We start from the raw sequence: 19,247 nt of genomic DNA, 5'->3' as shown, positions 1-19,247 counted from the left end.
ACAAAAAAGCCCCCACCACCCACAAAAAAAATAAGCTTTACACAACATGAACTGTTGTCATTCATACTACGGTAACACCTAGAAGCCAGAATTGAGATTTGCACCCTGAAAGACACAATGTGGACACATTGTGAGGGACTGTCACACCTGAAGAACCTGCTGTCTAGATAGACAAGGCAAAGAATGAAAGGAAGCCCACAGAAGACCAGGATTAAGGGTCTTGCCCACAGGCAAGACATGCGGTGCATGGCAGAGCCAAGACAAGAACCCAGTGTGCTAAGTAGAACCATAACCAGTGTTTCTTTCCACACAGAGTAAACTTACAACCTTTTTATACCATCAAGCTACCTTACAAACAAATTTTAATACAGTAGAAAGAGGCATACATTTTACTATGGGAAATGGTTTAAGAACAATCTCAGCCACCCCAACTCTGCTATCCCTTTGACAGCCTAGACACAGTGTACTGCAAATAAGAAACTGGACTCCTGATACACAACACATCTAGAGAAGTGTGACTAAATGTTTTTCCATCTCCTCTACACTCCAATTTCAGCAAATTATCACATTAAAGTGCCAAAAGAAATAACTCCAGGGCTGTGCTACAGTGCAAATGGTTCAAATACAGAAGAAAAAAGAAAGAAGAAAAAAGACACAGATGCCACCGTGCCAATTCAAAGAAAATCCTAGCTGCCATTTTTGGAAGTTGAAAGACACATAGGTCATTTCCAAAATCAGAGGGCCACAAATATAAGCAACACACTGCTGGAAGGGTAGACAGAAAAAGAGGAATGCAGACATTTTTCCCCACATATAAATTAAAATATACAAATTCTAAAACTTCTTATAGAATACAGGTGACAAAATGCATCCACAGGGGTTTTTATTTATTTAATTTTGTCCAAAACCTACCTCTTATTTCTGCAAAAGGAAGTAATTTTTGCAAGAAGTGAGTAGTGACTATGATGAGCAGGATTAGAGGGGTCCTGACTCCAGCCAGGTGGAAGAAAGAGACAACCGGGTTTACTGGACTGTGTGGATACGATGGCCTGGCACATCAGATCCACAAGAGTATAAGGCTCTAGTGGACACTGGTGCACAATGTACCATAATGCCATCAAGCCATGAAGGAGCGGAACCCATCTGTATTTCTGGAGTGACAGGGGGATCCCAACAGTTGACTCTACTGGAGGCTGAAGTGAGTCTAACTGGGAATGACTGGGAAAAGCACCCCATTGGGACTGGCCCAGAGGCTCTGTGCATCCTGGGCATAGACTACCTCAGGAGAGGGTATTTCAAAGACCCAAAAAGGTACCGGTGGGCTTTTGGTATAGCTGCCTTGGAGACAGAGGAAATTGAACTGTTGTCTACTTTGCCTGGTCCCTCAGAGGACCCTTCTGTTGTGGGGTTGCTGAGGGTCAAGGAACAACAGGTGCCAATTGCTACCACAACAGTACACCGGCAGCAATACTGCACCAACTAAGACTCCCTGGTTCCCATCAGTAAGCGAATTTGTCAACTGGAGGGTCAGGGAGTGATCAGCAGAACCTGCTCACCTTTCAACAGTCCCATATGGCCAGTGCAGAAGTCCAGTGGAGAGTGGAGGCTGACAGTAGACTATCGTGGCCTGAATGAAGTCACACCGCCAATGAGTGCTGCCATGCCGGACATGCTAGAACTTCAATATGAACTGGAGTCAAAGGCAGCCAAGTGGTACGCCACAACTCATATTGCTATATGCCCTATCAATGGTATTAAAGTAAGAATCACCCAAATTAATGAAGGATGAGCGCTAATGATGGAACTAGAACTGGCCTTAGCAACCAGCACCTAGCAACTTCCTTGAAATCAACATCTTGAACCTGCAGACTGGGAGCACAGACCACATCAGATACACAAGCTATGAGTTCCAGATGCAGCACAAAAAATCCAACAGCACACATCATCACTCCTGCCCTGAGAGACTGTTATGACAGATGGAGCCCAAAGTCACGGACTAAATGAACTCAATGGACATCATACAGGGATGGCCTATAGACCAGGGGAATGATATCTGTGTGTGTATATATATCTCAAAGACAGGGAAAATGGTGGTGATTAATTGGTAAGTGTAGGATCTGAGCATGGTATAGAATAAGGGGTGGATATTGTCCTGGGTTCAGCTAGGATAGAGTTAATTTTCACCAGAAGCTGGGATAGGACACAGCCAGGACAGGTGACCCAAACTAGCCAAAGGGGTATTCCATACCATATGATGTCATGCTCAGCATAAAAGGGGGCTAGTTGGGGAGGGGCGGCACAGCTTCAGGACACGTGGCTCGGGGACGGTCTGGCTTCGGACAGGTCTGAGTGTGTGGTCTGAGCTGTACAATTGTTGGGTGAGAAACTGCGTTGTGTATCACCAGTTTTGTATATTCTAAGTACTGTTGTTATTTCCCCCTCCCTTTGCTGTGCCAGTAAACTGTCCTTATCCCAACCCACAGGGTTTGCCTTTGTCTTCCCATTCTCCTCCCCATCCCGCAAGAAGGGGTGAGCAAGCAGCTGCGTGGTGCTCAGCTGCTGGCTGGGGCTAAACCAGGACAGAAAGGTACAAGCCTATTAGCATTACACAAGGATGCAATTATTATGGAGGGCAGAGCAAAGTACATTTGTTTATACTAAAGAAAACTAACTCAATGTGTGGCCATCACTGATCTGATTATCCTGTTTTGTGCACCGTATCCCTTTCCTCCACCCTTCATCTGCACTATTTGGCTGCGTCTTCATCTCTAAAGAGAAAGATGTAATTATTACATTGAGATAGCTATTTCAATGTAAAAATGCCAGCAGAGAAAAGGAAACTTTTATATCAAGTAAAAAGGCAGTGTCATTATTTCACTCCTCACCTGAGATTTTATCAGCTGCATGGAGTTCCACTGACTCTATCAGGATTTTTACATCACGATTGCAATATCAGTGTAATAATTACACCTGTTTCATTAATGAAGACATGACCCAGGACTTTCAGAGCAGGAAGCCTTCTCCCTTTGTATCTGGAAAACATCCAGGGCATTTCAGATGAAATGATTTTCCAAACAACTATTTCAACCCTGTGCTATGGTTGAGAAAAAGAAACAAATATTGCTGTCCTCCAGGAGCCAGACTAAGGCAGAACACACTTAATACATTCACCACTGCAACACACTGCCTAGCATTTAACACACTCATAGCTGGACTAAGTATCAGTGCCATGTGTCCCCTCTCTGGTGAGTGCCTTTTAAGCATAGTAAGCTTATTACAACCAGTTTTTACACCTCTTCTATTTCCAGTTGTTGCAGACTGTTTTGGCATTTAAATGTCCTGGATTCTGCCCTCCCTATTGTACATATGATTTTTTTTTTTACTTATTAAAAACATCACAAAAATCAAATGTTAATACAAAAAGCTATGACCTACAGCCTAAAATCAAGTTTCCAGTCCAGAAACATGACAAACATGGTACATTCAACATTCAAGCACACCGTCAGTAATTAAGAACTGCATTTTAACTTTTTATAAACAAGACCCTGCAGCGGATTGTTAATAAACATGAAATATATCCAAGAAATGACCACATGCATTTAAGTAACTCCCTCCAGGTATGAATGATAATGATCAAATACAGAAGCAGACATCTACCCTCTTAAAATACAACAGGGGCTTATGAACCCAGTTTAACCCAAATAGTTACATGCATAGGCGAAGGGCTGTGTGTCCTACATACTAAGGATGTCTTACTTTAGACTTTAAGTCTTGCTTAAAAAAAAAAATATTATGGCCCAAATGTAAACCTTACGTGAATGATTTAAAAACAAACAAATGAACAGAAGGCATCTTAAATTTCATTAGAGAATTGCAAGAAAATTGAACACGGTGCCTGCATCCACCTAGCCTTTGAAGCACTGTCTGAAAGAGAAGTCTGAACAACCAGAGTATTGTTAAACTAGAGGAGAAACTTACCTTCTCTAAAAACTAGATGTAAACTAGACCACAAAAGCACTTGCTTTTTTTGAAAAACAGCTTTCTCCTCAAACACAACCAAATAAACCAACAACCAAAAAAAAACCCAAACAAAAAACCCCACCCACCAAAAACAAAACAAAACACACCAAACAAGTACTAACTTGAAGCACAGTTGACAGAAGCCCTTCATGGTGCCCATGCTAAACTTAGGCACCTCATTCTGTAACTAAATACTTGCTCAGAGTCAGGGCAACATTCACTTTCTACTTACAGAAAGCATTTTAACATTACAATAATAGTACAAAGTGGAAACAAGTAACTCTTATCAAGCTCACCTAGTGCAGAAATTAACTAAAGAAGATGCAAATAAAAGTGAAGATTTCTTTCTCCTTTAAAAAGGGGATCTAAAATCCAGAACTCCCTGCTCATGTCAACCTTGCCATCAACAGACCTCACTTGGGTGAGAGAAAGTAACTTACTTTTGAGGACAATTCGGGTTTTTTTGTCTCCTTTGCTGTGACTAACACTTGCAATGTAGAGCAGCACTGTGCAATACATGTTATCGACTCAGCAGGAATGAGATTCAAAACCATCAACTCATTTTATACGTCACTGAGGAGCCAATAACTAGAAGTCATTACCATCCATCCATTACTTCTCAATAATTGCACCATGAAGCTCTGAAGCAAGAAGATGCACTTTATTTCCTCTATGATATCAACATGTGAAAAACATCAACTTTCTTATGTTTTGGATGAAGTTAGGGCATCTAAAAACCTCTCAAGAATGTGCTCCACTGATTACAGCATTATGTTCTTTTCCATTATAAAAACCTAGAATGCAAAGTATGTTTATATATACATATATACACACACACTTATATGCATATATATACACACACAGTTAATAAGGTAACAAGACGACATCAAATGACACCAAACATTTCTAAAGACTACTTAAGTTGAAGTTTTCAAAATAAAAACTTCATCTTATGCAGCAGTTGTCCAAGGACACCACAGAACAGCACAACATCAAAGGAGAAAACATCTATCTACTCCTGCAGAACAGTTAATCCATACAATTAACTCTCTATCGCATCACACTATAAATGCAAACACATGCTCCATTTCTGTGTTGTTCAGAAGATTCTCCAAGATGCTATCCTTGTCACTAATGAGGTGCAACACAAACAATTAAAGACTTGCAAAAATAACACATTGAGTTTAGATTTTATTTATTAAAAAAACAAAAACAAAAACCAAGAACACAGAGGACAAAACATCATAGGCTATGTAACATCTGAATTACATGGAAACATGTGGCATTATCCTTCCTTCAAAGTTGAATATGTTAGACCTATCAAATCCTTGATCTTGCAGTATCACAGTTTTATTAGACTAGAGAAAAAATTATTTATATCATATTTTACCCTATATCATAAAGCAACCTCTCTCTCTTCAATGATGCAGGTATTTATTAATAACATATTTGATGGGGGGGGGGGAGAATTAAAAAAAAAAAAATAGGCAAGGAAAAGACATCTCACAAAACAAAAGGTAACTGAGGAGGTTACTTTCAGCCCAGTCCTCTAATCTAGTTTACTACATGACCACACATTTTTGTGCTGTCACTGGATGGGGCATGGTATGGAAGCTGGATGCTGCTTAAACTAAAGCCACTGGACAAAAGACTCCCTTTGAAACACAGTCTCTTCCTAATCTACGCCAGGTGTTGCAAACAAATTCCTTTTTGTTCAGGCTTAAAGCAACACTATCAGTTATGAAAAAGTTCCCAGTAGACTCTAGAACATTTAAAATTAGTAAATTCAAGTGGCATGACACTGTTGCAACCTCATTTGCAGTGATCTCTGCATAATACTGTTTAAATTGTTTAAAACAAAACAAAAACAAACCCAAAAAATAAAAAAGGAAAAAAACCAACAACTTCTCCAGGATTAGGAAGAAACAAGAGAAGCACTTGTTGAGTTCAAGTTAAATACCAAATCAGTCTCTGGGGAAGAAAAAAAATAATTAAAATCTAAATCTAAAAAGTAAGCTGCAGATAAACTAAATTCCAGGCTATTTGTGGTTTGCACGTAAACTTTTGTGTACTATTCAAATAAAGCCTTTTTTGTTACAATTTGCTACAATTTTAGAACTGTATAGAAAGACATGCTTATACATATATAAAATATAGAAAGAGGTTTCTAATAGACAAGTTTCAGGAATTCTTGGTTTTTAACATGAATTTACAGCTGTCAGCACTAGAAAGTTTCATGCCATTTCAGACACTGGAAAGCATTCTGAAATCATTACTGCTTTGCCAATGCATGACTGAAACCAGTGCAACAGGTGGAGTTGAAGTTGGAAGATCTGTAGAATCCAGCAAAAAGAGTCTGATCATCATTTGGCACATGCTTAGCCAAACGTGGGAGAAAGGCACGGAATGCTATCTCCTGTAGACTGATCTATTTGTTAATGTTTTGGGATTATCCCAGCAAAAATTATCCTCTTAGGAATAAGCAATATTTATGACAGGACTTTGAATAAATTACCATTCCATGTTTCAAAGTCTTTCTAAATAAAGATAATGAAACACACTCACTTCTGGCCACATATACAACAGTGATCTGACAAATGACATCATACACATCCATAACTGTAAAAAACCCCACTGATTTTCTTTCCAGCCATCTTACCTTCCTAATGAAGGCCAAATTTTTGAAATTGAACTTGGATAGCTTAAAAAGTTAAACTTTCATTGAAAGAAAAGTTGCCAAGCACATTAAGCAAACACAACTTACTCAAATACTCACAGTAATCTGTTCCCGGTGTCCTGCTGATGTTTAAGTAGGAAAATAACCCTGCAAAGTCCATTCTTTTTTATAAACAGCCAACATTAGTTCAGACTTTATAATAACAAACTGGTGCTAAAGTTTCTTTTACAATCATGTGCACGCATAATGCTTACTCATCTCCCACTGTGCTTGACTGCTCTATTGCATGCAAACATTTCCATTTTAATTTTGTAGAATTCAGTACATTGCTTCCGTCTCACAATAAAGTGGCAGAGAAGTTATACAGGAGAAAGCATTGCACGCAGTTGTAATTTAGAACACAGCAGCTGACAAGTTATATTTTTATCCCTGAAACCTCTCCACGTGCCTGTTGATGCCCAAGCCTCCAGAAACCACGCAAAGGCTTTTCATTAGCACTGGTACATAGTCTCTCAATTGCTACGAAGCTTTACTGAACCAGTGATGAGTTCCTGTCAACACAGTGGTTTGCAACAGCAATGACAGTCACGCAGCAGGGAGGAAAGACCTGAAGTCATTTTAGTTTCCAACACAGACTAAATAAAATCCCCCCAACTCCCCCCAAAAAACCTCCCAACCCCCTCCAAAACCCCCCAAAAAACACCCCCAAAAAAACTCCCCCCTCAAACCTCTCCCCCCAAAAGCTCCCCCCTCCCCAAAAAACCAAAAAACCCCCCATGCTGCTAGAGTCTCAAAATGAGCATAGGAAAGAATGTGTAAAGCAGCTTCCACCCAATTAATGGCCAGGGAACTAAACAGCTGGAGAACTTAGCAGTAATTAAAAAGGAACAGCAGAACTTACTAGTAAAAGAACAAATTCCTACCCCATACTAGTACACTGGTTTGAGTGTACCTGTCCTGCAGCATGGGCTCCCAAGCACGTAATTACTTTTCCTGTTGTCCATTCAAACAAGTCCTCCCATCTACCTCTGGCTCATTGTCAATCAAGGGCCAAAAGCATGGCTGGAAGACACTCTTGCCACATGACCTGAAATGTTCTTATAGGCTCTTGGCAATATGTTAAGAGAAGGAATACCTAAGAGAAGGCATCCTCCCTCAGAAACTAGCATTTGTGGACAGGAAGGTCCTAACAGGCTGTCAAGAAGCATACAGACAGGTATCATGTTATAAACAACCATGATAATGAATCAGTTGATATCAAGACGTGACCAGCACATGCTCAGATTCAGTAACATGAGCCTGTTACACAGTCCCAATCCCTACAGTATGAAATGAGCTCCAAGGCTGAGAAAGGACTATAATAAAGTATTCCAGAACAGATCTTCATGGGGAAACCATTCCAAAATACAAGCACCGTTAGGGAAGGAATTGTGGAATAGCTGTATGTCAAACAAAGCAAGTTTTGTTACCCTACAAGAGCCGTATAATCTGTACAAGGAAGGTAATACTAACAGGTCCCAAGAACATTCCCCGAAGCTGGTCACTACAGTACATCTCCTTTAAAAATAAAACTGTCTTCTGTGTCTCTGCAACATTTGACTTCCTAGAATCCGAGGAATCAGAAAAACACAAAAAAAGTGCACCAGAATCTTTACCTGTACCTACCAAGCGCCTTCTGGATGGGCGCAGTGGCTTTTACATGTGCATTTTGTGTATCTAAGAGCACCACTGTCAAGGAGCAAGTATTGCTTGGAGGACTGTCAGCTGTATCAAGAACTTACAGTACTCCACATCCTCCCTCATTGCACACAGACTTCCTCAGGAAAAAAACACAAAAAAACCCCTCAGAATAACGAGGTGAGAGGCCAATGCTTACAAAGATCCCATAGCCATTGTTCAGAGAAAACAAGTCACATCATTCCCCACATGCAATAAGCTTTGGGCTGGCTAAATTCTGCCTCCTAGGACCAGTGCCAGGTGTACTCTATCTCCAGATGCCAGGAGTTCCACACCCTGTGGAACTTCTACTTGCTCATCTTCTCACCACTGTGCACTAGGCTGAATGTCAAGCAGCAATCCTCAAACACAGGCTAAGTTGCAGCTTCTCCAGTTTTACCAATTCTGTCACGGGCAGACAATGTTAGTGGAGCCATATGCCAAGGCAGCCTCTTCGAACTGCCAGAAATAGGATGGTTTGGGTGTTTGGGGTTGTTTTTTTGGTTTGGGTTTTTTTTTCCTTCCATTCAATGATGCTGCCTCATCATCCTACTTAGAGAAGTAACCCAACAAGTTTCCAAGAGCTCTCTTGACCACTGTTTTTAATTACCCACCCACAGACATTCCAGCCTTTAGCAATCTTGGTTCTTGGAGTGGGGTGGGGGGTGACCACAAACAAAAAACAAACAAAAAAACCACCCCACACAACACAAAGCAAGCAGGTAAAAAGGAAAAACAATACACAAGATCCCTGCCTAGAAGAGTTGTCAAGCTGAGAAGAAATACTACCAACACAGGGGAAGGAACAACATGCAGAAGTTGCAAAATAAAGACTGCAAAAGGTATTGGAAAATGGTTATGCAAGATCAAAGATTTAGTTGCACAAAATTGATCAGGCATACAATTTTGATTAACAAAATAAACATCACTACTTTTTCAGGGATTCTTTACCTACCATTCTGTTAGTTTGCAACTTCATTTCTCTCTATTGAAACACCAGTCACTGAGAGAGTAATACAATGATGGAGTCAAATCAGGTTTATTACTAGAAGATTATTTTAAAAGCATATGTATAAGAAAAGATTCTTGTGTGAAACAAATATGCATTCAGAGAGACCATTTATGTATCACTGTCACCTTTTCTCAGATGAAAAGTTGGAGTTTACAGGCTTAAGGGCATGCTTCTGCAACAACACCAAAACCAAATCCAGGTATACTGATTTCCAGTGCCATACAGAGCAACTGTGAAACTTTCCTCCTTAAAATTATGTATTGAGATCTAACATCAGGAGTCAAAAGTCTACATAAAAAGCAGGGGTGGTTTGTTATTGGGGTTTTTTCCCAGAAATGGAAGGTTATTCAATAACACAACCATTACAAGGAAAGGGGAAAAAACAGAGCAGGAGAAACTGTTTAACCAAGTGTTTAAGTACATAAGAACATTCATACATATAATATACCCAACACACACATGTATATGTGGAATACCCACCCCTCCCTGCCAAATCTCACACCCTTCCACATGTACATACTTCAGCATAAGCTACCCAGGACCTTGTAAGAGATTACTTCTGCCTAGGTCAGCACTTCTGTGAACTATGAGCAAATCTGTCTCTGCTCTGGGGAACTGAGTGGTCTGGCAGCACATTTAAACTAATTAACTACCAATCACTAAGTAAAATCCAGGCATTTTCCAGTTCTCTGGCTCATGCAAACGGCTTCACTTTTCACAAATGTCTTGAAGGCTCTTTAAAACACTAAAATTTACAAACAGCAGAATGACCTCAGCATTAATAGGCATCTAGCACTGGGATTTTGTCACAACCATCCAGGATTCCTTCAAGTAGAAGGATTATCACCCTCTAATCCTGACAAACATGTTGTTTTCTGTTGCTCTGATAGAGGAAGGGAACTTCAAATGTAGCCAGGATAACTCCATGGCCAACTCTCTGCCCTTTAAATTTAAATTAAAAATCTTTCTAGCTGAACATTTCATTTTTCATTTGCAGTCAGATGTGATGGTAACAACGCGTGGAATGACCACAGCCATGAAAACATTTCAGAGAGAAAATTAATCACAACCTATATCACATTTTTGGCCACAAATGGGCTGCGAACAGACAGCAATTCCTCTGAAAATATTAACTATCTGCAGAACTTGTTTGTCAAAGTTTATTATGCAAATAAGATCTAGCAGCAGACTGTTGATATACTGTGTCAAGCACGCCGTTGGATGTTCAGATAGTATGGATTAGTTCTGCACGCAAACAACAGAGTTCATTTCAGTTACTCATTTGCAACTCTTACAGAACACCTGCACATAATGGTTTATTTACTGCAAATATCATCCAGCACTCACTTAAACTTTTGCTGGTGTGTGTGTATTTCCCCCAGTTTTACTATTAGCTACAATGTTCACAGAAATTAAGTTTTGGTCTTCCTTAAGAGTTGATTTATTCAGTTCAAAAAAGGTCTCCATGAATATTCCCCAACTCTTTACAGGATGCACAATTCCTTCTAGCAGTCACCATATCTGACTTTTACAATTGAAAAATGCACCTTTTTAATGGCATCATAGAAAACCTCCTCCTCCTGTGCACAGATTCCAAAGTCACATCGAGTGTAGTGGGGTTTTGTGGCTCAGGGTGGGGGTGGGTGATGAAGAAAGATTAGATGAGATGAAAATCCAGGTTCATACAGGTTTTGGGGGCAGGTAAAAGGGAGGGAAAGACTTGCAAACAATTCAAGTTCAATTTATTGAGGCTTCACTATAGTTTTGCCTGCATTAGCCACACCCTACCTAACTCTCACTGTGCAGCTTGCCTAAATAAGTCCAGATATGTAACTTTTTCTGACTATATACTTTCTTGCACTTGAACACCTGCAAACTTGAGTTTTAGAACATGGGTAAGTAATAGTCAACTTTATTCAGGCAGTAAAAACATACTGTTAAAACCCAGACAAAAATTCTCCGTAACTACAGATTTCTTTTACTCAGCTATTGAAGACAGATAATGTATAGCTTTTTTTTTTTTTTTTAAATCATTCACAGCTGGGCAGACCTTCTAAGTGGAAAATGCTAGCCATGTGCATTTTCATCCTCTTGGCTCTGACTTGAGAACATGAATACTAACACAGCAGTTTAATTTGCTTTCGTATCTTTTGCGAAAGACACATCCAGGTAAGTCACCAATACAGATTTCTGATGCTAAAACATTTCCCCCCTGGGGAAAAAAAAAAAAGTTTAAACACATCATACTTCAAGCTGCCAACTCTCAAGCAGGGAAGCAATCAGAAAAATCTGAAGAAAAACTATTTATATAATTTATATCATATTTTATGTCAAAATTCATTCTTAGAGGGCAGGCAACTCTATTCTGAGCTTTTCAATTGTTCTAAAACCAGAAAATTTTCAAAGACTACTGAAAGAAAAACAAAGTGACAGAGAAAACAGGAAACTTGGTGGCCATGAGCGACCTTCCTTAAATGGGATAGAATTCATAAGTAAGCCACACGTGATTTGAAATAACTAGGTACGCAAATTAAAGCCTCCAAAGCTCCTTTAAACTGTATGCACAATATAAGTGGTGATTGATATATATCTAACACTGGATAATTTATGATTCAGTGGTCAAAGGTGACATCTTCTATAAAACAAAAGATTAGGGTTTTGTTTTTTAAATTCTGCTGCTTTAAGAAGTTCAAGAAATAGCATTCTGTTTTGTATTAAGCTACAAGTGCTAAGAAAGAACACTATGTTACAGAGACATCTCCTATAGTTACACATCAGAGAATAAATCTCATAACCTTCCATTACTTCTCCTCCTTGAATTAGTCACTGTCATCAGCAGAGACAGCTTGTTATCTAAGAACCAAACTTGATTTTTCTCTTCCTTCATAATGAAATATAAAACAGATACAAATATACTTCTATTTCAGATTATATTTCCATGGTATCACTAGGACACTGGTCTATGTGATTGAACTAAAAGCAGTATTTGAAGGTAGACACACAGTAGCAACATTTTCTAGGTTACTCCAAATGCCATGGCGTTGTGATTGTCCTTTTAAAGCAATTATTCTTTGCCCAAAACCCCCTTACTTTTATATCTGCACAAAAACTCGTAGAAACTCTGCCTTACCAATTATTTGGAAATAATCCTTAAACAATAATAAAAATAAAAACATAAGGCTTTTTACATCACATCAAATAACAAGTATGCACCACTTCTAAAACTAAAGCCAGAGACAGTGATTCTGTCACTTACGCATTCTGTGCTGTTGTTTTTTTAATTCATATAAAGACAAGTACACCAGGCAGGCTGAGGGGTATGTCTCCCTCTCAATTTATAAAGGTATAATAGGAAGCAACTTCACCTTCTTGACAGCCATAGTCTATAGCGTAAAGTTTTGCATTAAAAAAAAAACCAAAAAAAACCAAAAACAAACAAAAAAACCCCCCAACAAACCCAACAAATTTAATTACATTTCTGGTCTTCTAAACTTTTTTTTTTCCTTCTGAAGTCCAGTTAGGACAATTTCAATTTGGAAGAACAGTAAAAAATGTGTTCAAGCAAAACAAATTTAAAAAAAAAAAAGTACAAGGATGGGAAAAAGCATCCATGATTCTGGAATCCAAGTAAAACTAAAATTTCCACAGAAGGTATGCTGAAGTTATTGACAAGGATTTAAGTGCATTACTGCTATTAGGCATAATCTATGCCTAATTCAAAATCTGGAGTATATTGCCTAAGCCATAAGTACATACAGTATTCCGTAAAAGTTCTCAAATGGCATATCAATAACCCATAGATTTTAGCAACACTGTACACTTTTCATCACATTTTCTTAGATCCTCCACTCCTTTCCTTTTGATTTAGTTAAAGCCAGCACTGAATGGCAGAAAAGAAAAAGAACATCTACAAAATAACATTACAGTAATACTATTTGATTCCCAAACCCAAAAGCAAAGAAATTCACTAAGCAGGTCCACTCAATCCACAGCTCCTCCTCATCCACCAAGAGGTTTAGAAACATGAAGCAGACAACATGTGCTTACATTCTCTGGCTTTTTTTGACTCAACTGCAGAAAGAAGGGGTCAAGCTTCTGTCTTCACTTACTGCCACCTCCTACCTCTGACGTAATTCTTGCAGGCTGAGGATCAAGAGTCCTCCAAGGCTAATTTATCACCTTTACTATGACGTGTAACAAGCCACTTCCAAAAAGAAGTATTAATAAATGTTTAATGAATCACATTTAATGCAACAACATGGTGAAATTAAAGTCAATATGCACTCAAGGCAACCTAAAGAAATGGCAACAGAGAACCTCTGGAATCACAGTGTGTTGTCATATCCTGAGCCAAATGAAGAGTTGTCAAGGTACGTAACTCAATCACTCATCTCACTCTCAGACAAAATTCAAGCCAAGAGGGGTCCTATAAGAAGGACAGAACCACCAAAGGGCACTGCAATTTCACAGGACACCACATGCCCTTTAACACGAATCCATGAGAAAAAACTGTGTAACCACACAAAAGACAGGAATATAATTTCCATCTTTCTGCTTTTCATAGTAGAGAGGAGAGTTATTACCTAACATACTTGCAACTCCATTTCTCCAGTTGCATCATTAGGAACAACAAACTTCATAATTTTATAGAACAATTACCTGTTTTATCTCTATAGTCTCAACAGGAAGACCAGAGTTCAAAAACCTTAATTCTGCTTGCCACAAAGACAAATTTTATTAGTATTTGAAGGAAGTCAAACTGAGGAAGCTCAATTTCCTTATGTCTAAAAGATAAATAATAAATGCTATGTTAGCAGAATATTCAGAATTAGCTAATACTCATACAGCACTTCAGAAAACTAAAGTGCCAAACAGTATTCAACAACTATTGTATTATTATAGGGTATTATATTATTATAGAGACACTTTTAAATACATATGCCAACATTTGAGGCTCTCAGACCGTTGACAATTGCATTAGGAACTTACTATTGCATCTGCTGTCAGTGCTGTTTATTGCAATAGCAATAAACCTTCATACTGTGAAATTTAGACAATTCTGTAGCTGATACACCATCAAGATATTCTCCCAGCAGACTGTCCCCATTAAGCTACAACACACTCCTATATTTACTGATTTAAAAGCAGTTTCAGTTGCTTTAACCCTTTTATCATCCAGAGCAAATGAACCAATTTAAATCAAGCATGTGTCAATTTACTGATGTCCTTGCAAAAGTCGCCCATGGATTTAACATCAATACAAAATGACACAGTACATCTGCCCATGCTGGTGGGCAAAGCATGAGTCAAGCAAGAGTAAAGGAAACAATAACTAAATTAAAAATACTGTTTATTACATGGACCCTCAACACCCTCACCAACCCATCACCCATTCTTTACACTCTTTGGAGTGTCTCAGTAGAATTTTGTGGCTTAACAGATATTTTCAATCTTTAGTAAACAGAAACCACAAAGATGAAACACTGGTGAGCTCCACATTCTGATTTTTCCAAAAGAGAAGGAACCAAAAGAATTGTTTGCCCATAATTTCCTAACAAACAACCGTACTGAACAATACTTTGTGGGACATACTTCCCATTTTCTCTCCTCCTCTCACCACAACTGTTTAATCACCTAAAATCTCAAGAACTGCTGAAAATATCCTTTGACTCTATCACAAGACTTTCCATGGCCTAATTTAATGGGGGTAGGACTCTCCAGAGGTATTTTTTCCAGTTCAGAAGTCCTAGCTGTGGACTGTCAGGAGATGGCACATCTTTGACTCCCTCAGAAAGTCCAAAGCATCCAAACAGCATGTGGCTTTAGCCAGACAGCATCCCCAGCTAATATCCTAATTATTTGTTCCTGTTCTAAGTGGACTTGCAGTGTTGTTGGACATATCCTGTTGGAAAGCAATATAGCAAAAAAGGAAAATAACTCATGTGCCTCAAAATCTCTAAACAAAATGCTGACTCCATTGTGCATAGTAGAATTGGCCTGTGCCATAAACTGAGGAGATACTTATTCTACAGTCATTCTTCCCTTGATGCTCAGGTTGATACCTATTTTGAATTCTTCACAAAGGTCTTGAGCAGAAAAATAACTATTTCCTTCAAGTGTTCTCAGTGCTGCTGTTTTTTCAGCCATATCAACTCCCATGACAAATTATGAACTTACAAAAGCCAAACATTTTGAATGCTTAATAGCTCTGGGGTTAACGACATAAGGAAAAATTAAGAGGATTTCTTAGAACGAAGAGCAATAGTTACCTACAATAGCTTCTTTCCAACAAGGAATTTAAACGTAGTTATTGATCTCAAGATGGCAAGATGCTTTCATACATTACAGTATGTTCACAAAAAATACTGATCTAACATGAAAGTAAACTTTATCATTAAAGCTATTTCTGATTATCACAAATAGTGAAATTTCTTTTATTTCTGCTTTGACAAAAAGAGACAACTACTTTTAATTCTACATTGCTGGCTACATTTTAACTAGAAGCAAAGTTATATTAGCCACTCTTTATAAGTCTCAGGTGCCTATATTCTAGGAGAGGTTTTGTAACCTTTATTTGTTGTTTTGCTGCCACACCTTACCATAAAGGATAACAAGTTCCCAGAAGCAATCTCTGTGTTTCCTAAAAATTTACCTTGGCTTGCCTTATTCAAGAAACACACAGTACTGAGAAAATTTACAGCTGGAACAAAACCCATGGCCTATTTTACTAGCGACTACATTATAAACAAGTAAGAAAATTTCTTAAGATAGAAGTTAAAGCAGCTGAGATTAAAAGAAAAAGGTTCAAAAATAGCAAGATCAATGGTGGAATTTACACCAGGCTATTGATGAAATACATTCACACTCTTCTTAAGTATTGACTTTGTGTGTCATGCTGATTTATTTATTACAGACACATCTACAGTATGAGTAATTTTAGAGCATCTCTGGATGTTTAAAAAATTAATTTAAAATTAATTTGAAATGAAATAGTAATAAATGAATTCACACACCATACCTAAAAGACAGTTAAAACCATTATCCTTTGTCTGAAGAGAGAAGATTCAGTGCTTTGAAAGTATCAACTTAAACTTCAGAGTCAGTCTGGAGTTTCAGTATTTCCTCACTATTTCAAGAGGATTTATGACCATAATTTGTGACAGACCCTCACATCATGCTACTAATAGTTACTAGGAAAATAGCCCCCCTAAATCAATGACAGACTAACTGAAATGGCACTGAAATGAAGTTGACAACTCCTACATAGCACTTTTCCCCATCATAAAATTAGCAAGTGTTCCTTCCTGCTACATTCTACATTTAAACATAGTGATGTTTCATTAGCTTTAGGTTATCTCAGGAAAAACAGTATGAATTAAAAGTCATTTTAGAATTGTGCTAAAATGCATTTTTTATTTCACACTGAACCCCTAGTTTGAAACTTTTGTAACCATCCTGTCACACTTCTCTGTTCACCTTTCTTTATTTTGTGTTTCTTAATGTCAGGCAAATAGTTGTTTCATTAAAGAAAACCGAGATACAGTCTCATAATTTTGGGAAACATTCTAGTACACAAAAAGCAACAGCTAACCAAGCTTTTGTGAGTTTAAATAAAAATAAGTCTTGCATGAGATAAATCTTAAACAAGAACTGAAACATTATCTCAACTACTTCCAGGTTTTAAGAGCCCCAACATAAAACATCCGCTGTGCACTATTAAGCACTCAGAACTTAAAATATTTTCAAATAAAAACATGCCATTGTCATAGCCACCTTGTTTCTGAATACTTTGCACAGGCAAAGGAAGCAACCTTCAAGGAAGCACCAAATGCAACAATCATTTTGTCTTATCTCGGTGAGAGTCAAGTATAACCCATATCTGAAGCAGGTTTATCATTATTTCAAGCCACATAAATAAAACCACTCCTGACACCATCACCACATACAGAGCAGGGACATAGCTCCACAGCAAAATTATTTCACAGCCAAAGTATTCAGGATCTATTATAACATGCCAAACTTTGCAGAAGCTTTAACACTGCTGAAGTTCCAGCACACCCTCAATCTTGCAGAAATGCATTTACATATTTAAAAGTATTTTGATGTGCTTATCTTACAAGAGGTAAAAGTCCCTTAAAGGCAGGCATCTGCTTACAGAGTGGGGGTTCTCAGGAACGGAACTAAAACCATAGAGAGCCTCTCATAGTACATCCACGCTCCTTCTAAAAGGACAGATGAGCATCCTTAAAAGCTGTCCAGATCAGCTTAACAAAAGAATCACATACCTTCCTACTAAGTAGTCAGAACAAAAACAATGTCATTAAGATTTACAACCAAGACTCTTCAGCTAATTACTAAAAAAAAGGTACATTTGTAGCAGGGTTTTTCCGTGCGTGTTAAGGAAGGTGACTATTGATAATGAACATACACTGTATCGAAAGAATCACTCTCTGAAATTAGGTGAATAAAAACCAAACTCCAAGTTACAACTTATTTTTCAGTTTTATTGTGAACTCTTATTTTCCTGAGAGTTCCAAATGTAAAGTTATCCCTTTTGTAAAAGATTCCTTTCTAACAGAGTCTGTTAAGTAAACGTAAGGAAACCCTCAAGGAACACTATCTGCCTGTTCTCTCTTTATTTAAGACTCCTGTAAGTTGATTTTTTTCCCCCCTAAAGCTACATAGCTTCATTCAGTCAAGTAGAAACGTGAACATCTTTACACAAATATAAGCGTTCAGAAAGGAACAAGCCACACTTCAGGTTTTCTGAAACATTTTTAAAAGATTGAGGCAATGTATATGGAGAAGGTGCATCCTGAGATGTGAAAGGCATCTTTTTCATATAATCCTGACAGAATAAGCAATACATAATACACAACTACATAGAGCTTCAACTAAAAATACAGAACGATGTTGCCAGCAGAGAAACGGTCAGTTCTCTTGCTCGAAATGACAGTTCTAATAATTACAGACGGTTTGAAAAGGTGGGTGACCTAATAAAAGAGGCCCTGAGGTGATGTTCTGACAGCCTTGGTCACACTGACAAGTTGTCTAAACTACCTAGGAAATTGCAACAACGAGGCTTCAGCTTGCTGAAGCACCGGGGTGATGTATTCAGGCTGAGCAGATGCAGCAGCAGCAAACCATAAGTCTTACACGTGCAGCCCTAACTCCCCATCTTCGGTGATACAAATTCAGGACTGAAGCAGCGCCTAGGGAGAAAGGATGGGGAACGGACCCCGGCCCTCTCCCCACACACGCTGCAGGCAGAGCATAGCCTCTGTTTATTTGTGCTTTTAAAGGGTAAGCACATTCACTTAAAAACGGTATTGCAAAGGGAAAGCAAAGGGCAGGCTCCGTGCCCGGGACAGAGAGCGGGTTAACGAGGGGCCCAGCGCTCCGCGGGCTCGGGGCAGCCGGGTTCCAGCTCCGGCAGCGCCCGCAGGGTTGGACCCGGGCCGGGCATCCGCACCCCGACTGCCTCTCGCCCGCCGCTGCCTCCAGCCGGGCCGGCCGGTTCCTCCCGCCGCAGCGCCACCCCCCCCCCCCCCCCCCCCACCCCGGGCCTAGAGCCTTAAAACGGAGCTGGGGGGGGGAGAAAACGACACTCGCCTTCCTCCCACCCCCTCCCCAACCCTGCCAAGAGTTTGATGAGCGACACCGGACACCCGCCTCTCCAAACCCCAGAGAAATCCCTGCCCGGGACCGCAGAAGGACGGGTGGGGGAGCGGGGAGAGCGACTTTTGTCTCTCTTTTTACAACTGTACGCGTTTACCTGAGCCACCCCAAGAGGAAACAGCTTCACCTCCCCCCCCCCCCCCG

At 39.2% G+C, this 19,247-nt stretch overlaps 1 protein-coding gene across 5 annotated transcripts in view; it reads right to left on the bottom strand.

The window, feature by feature from the left end:
- The window catches only part of LRP5 (LDL receptor related protein 5), a 254,917-nt gene that overhangs the window by 163,697 nt on the left and 71,973 nt on the right, over positions 1 to 19,247 (bottom strand). The gene's annotated exons all lie outside the window — the stretch shown is intronic.

This window comes from Grus americana, chromosome 5 (genome assembly GCF_028858705.1).
Source record: "Grus americana isolate bGruAme1 chromosome 5, bGruAme1.mat, whole genome shotgun sequence".
Lineage (NCBI taxonomy): Eukaryota > Metazoa > Chordata > Aves > Gruiformes > Gruidae > Grus > Grus americana.
This window is presented reverse-complemented; position numbering and strand designations above follow the sequence as displayed.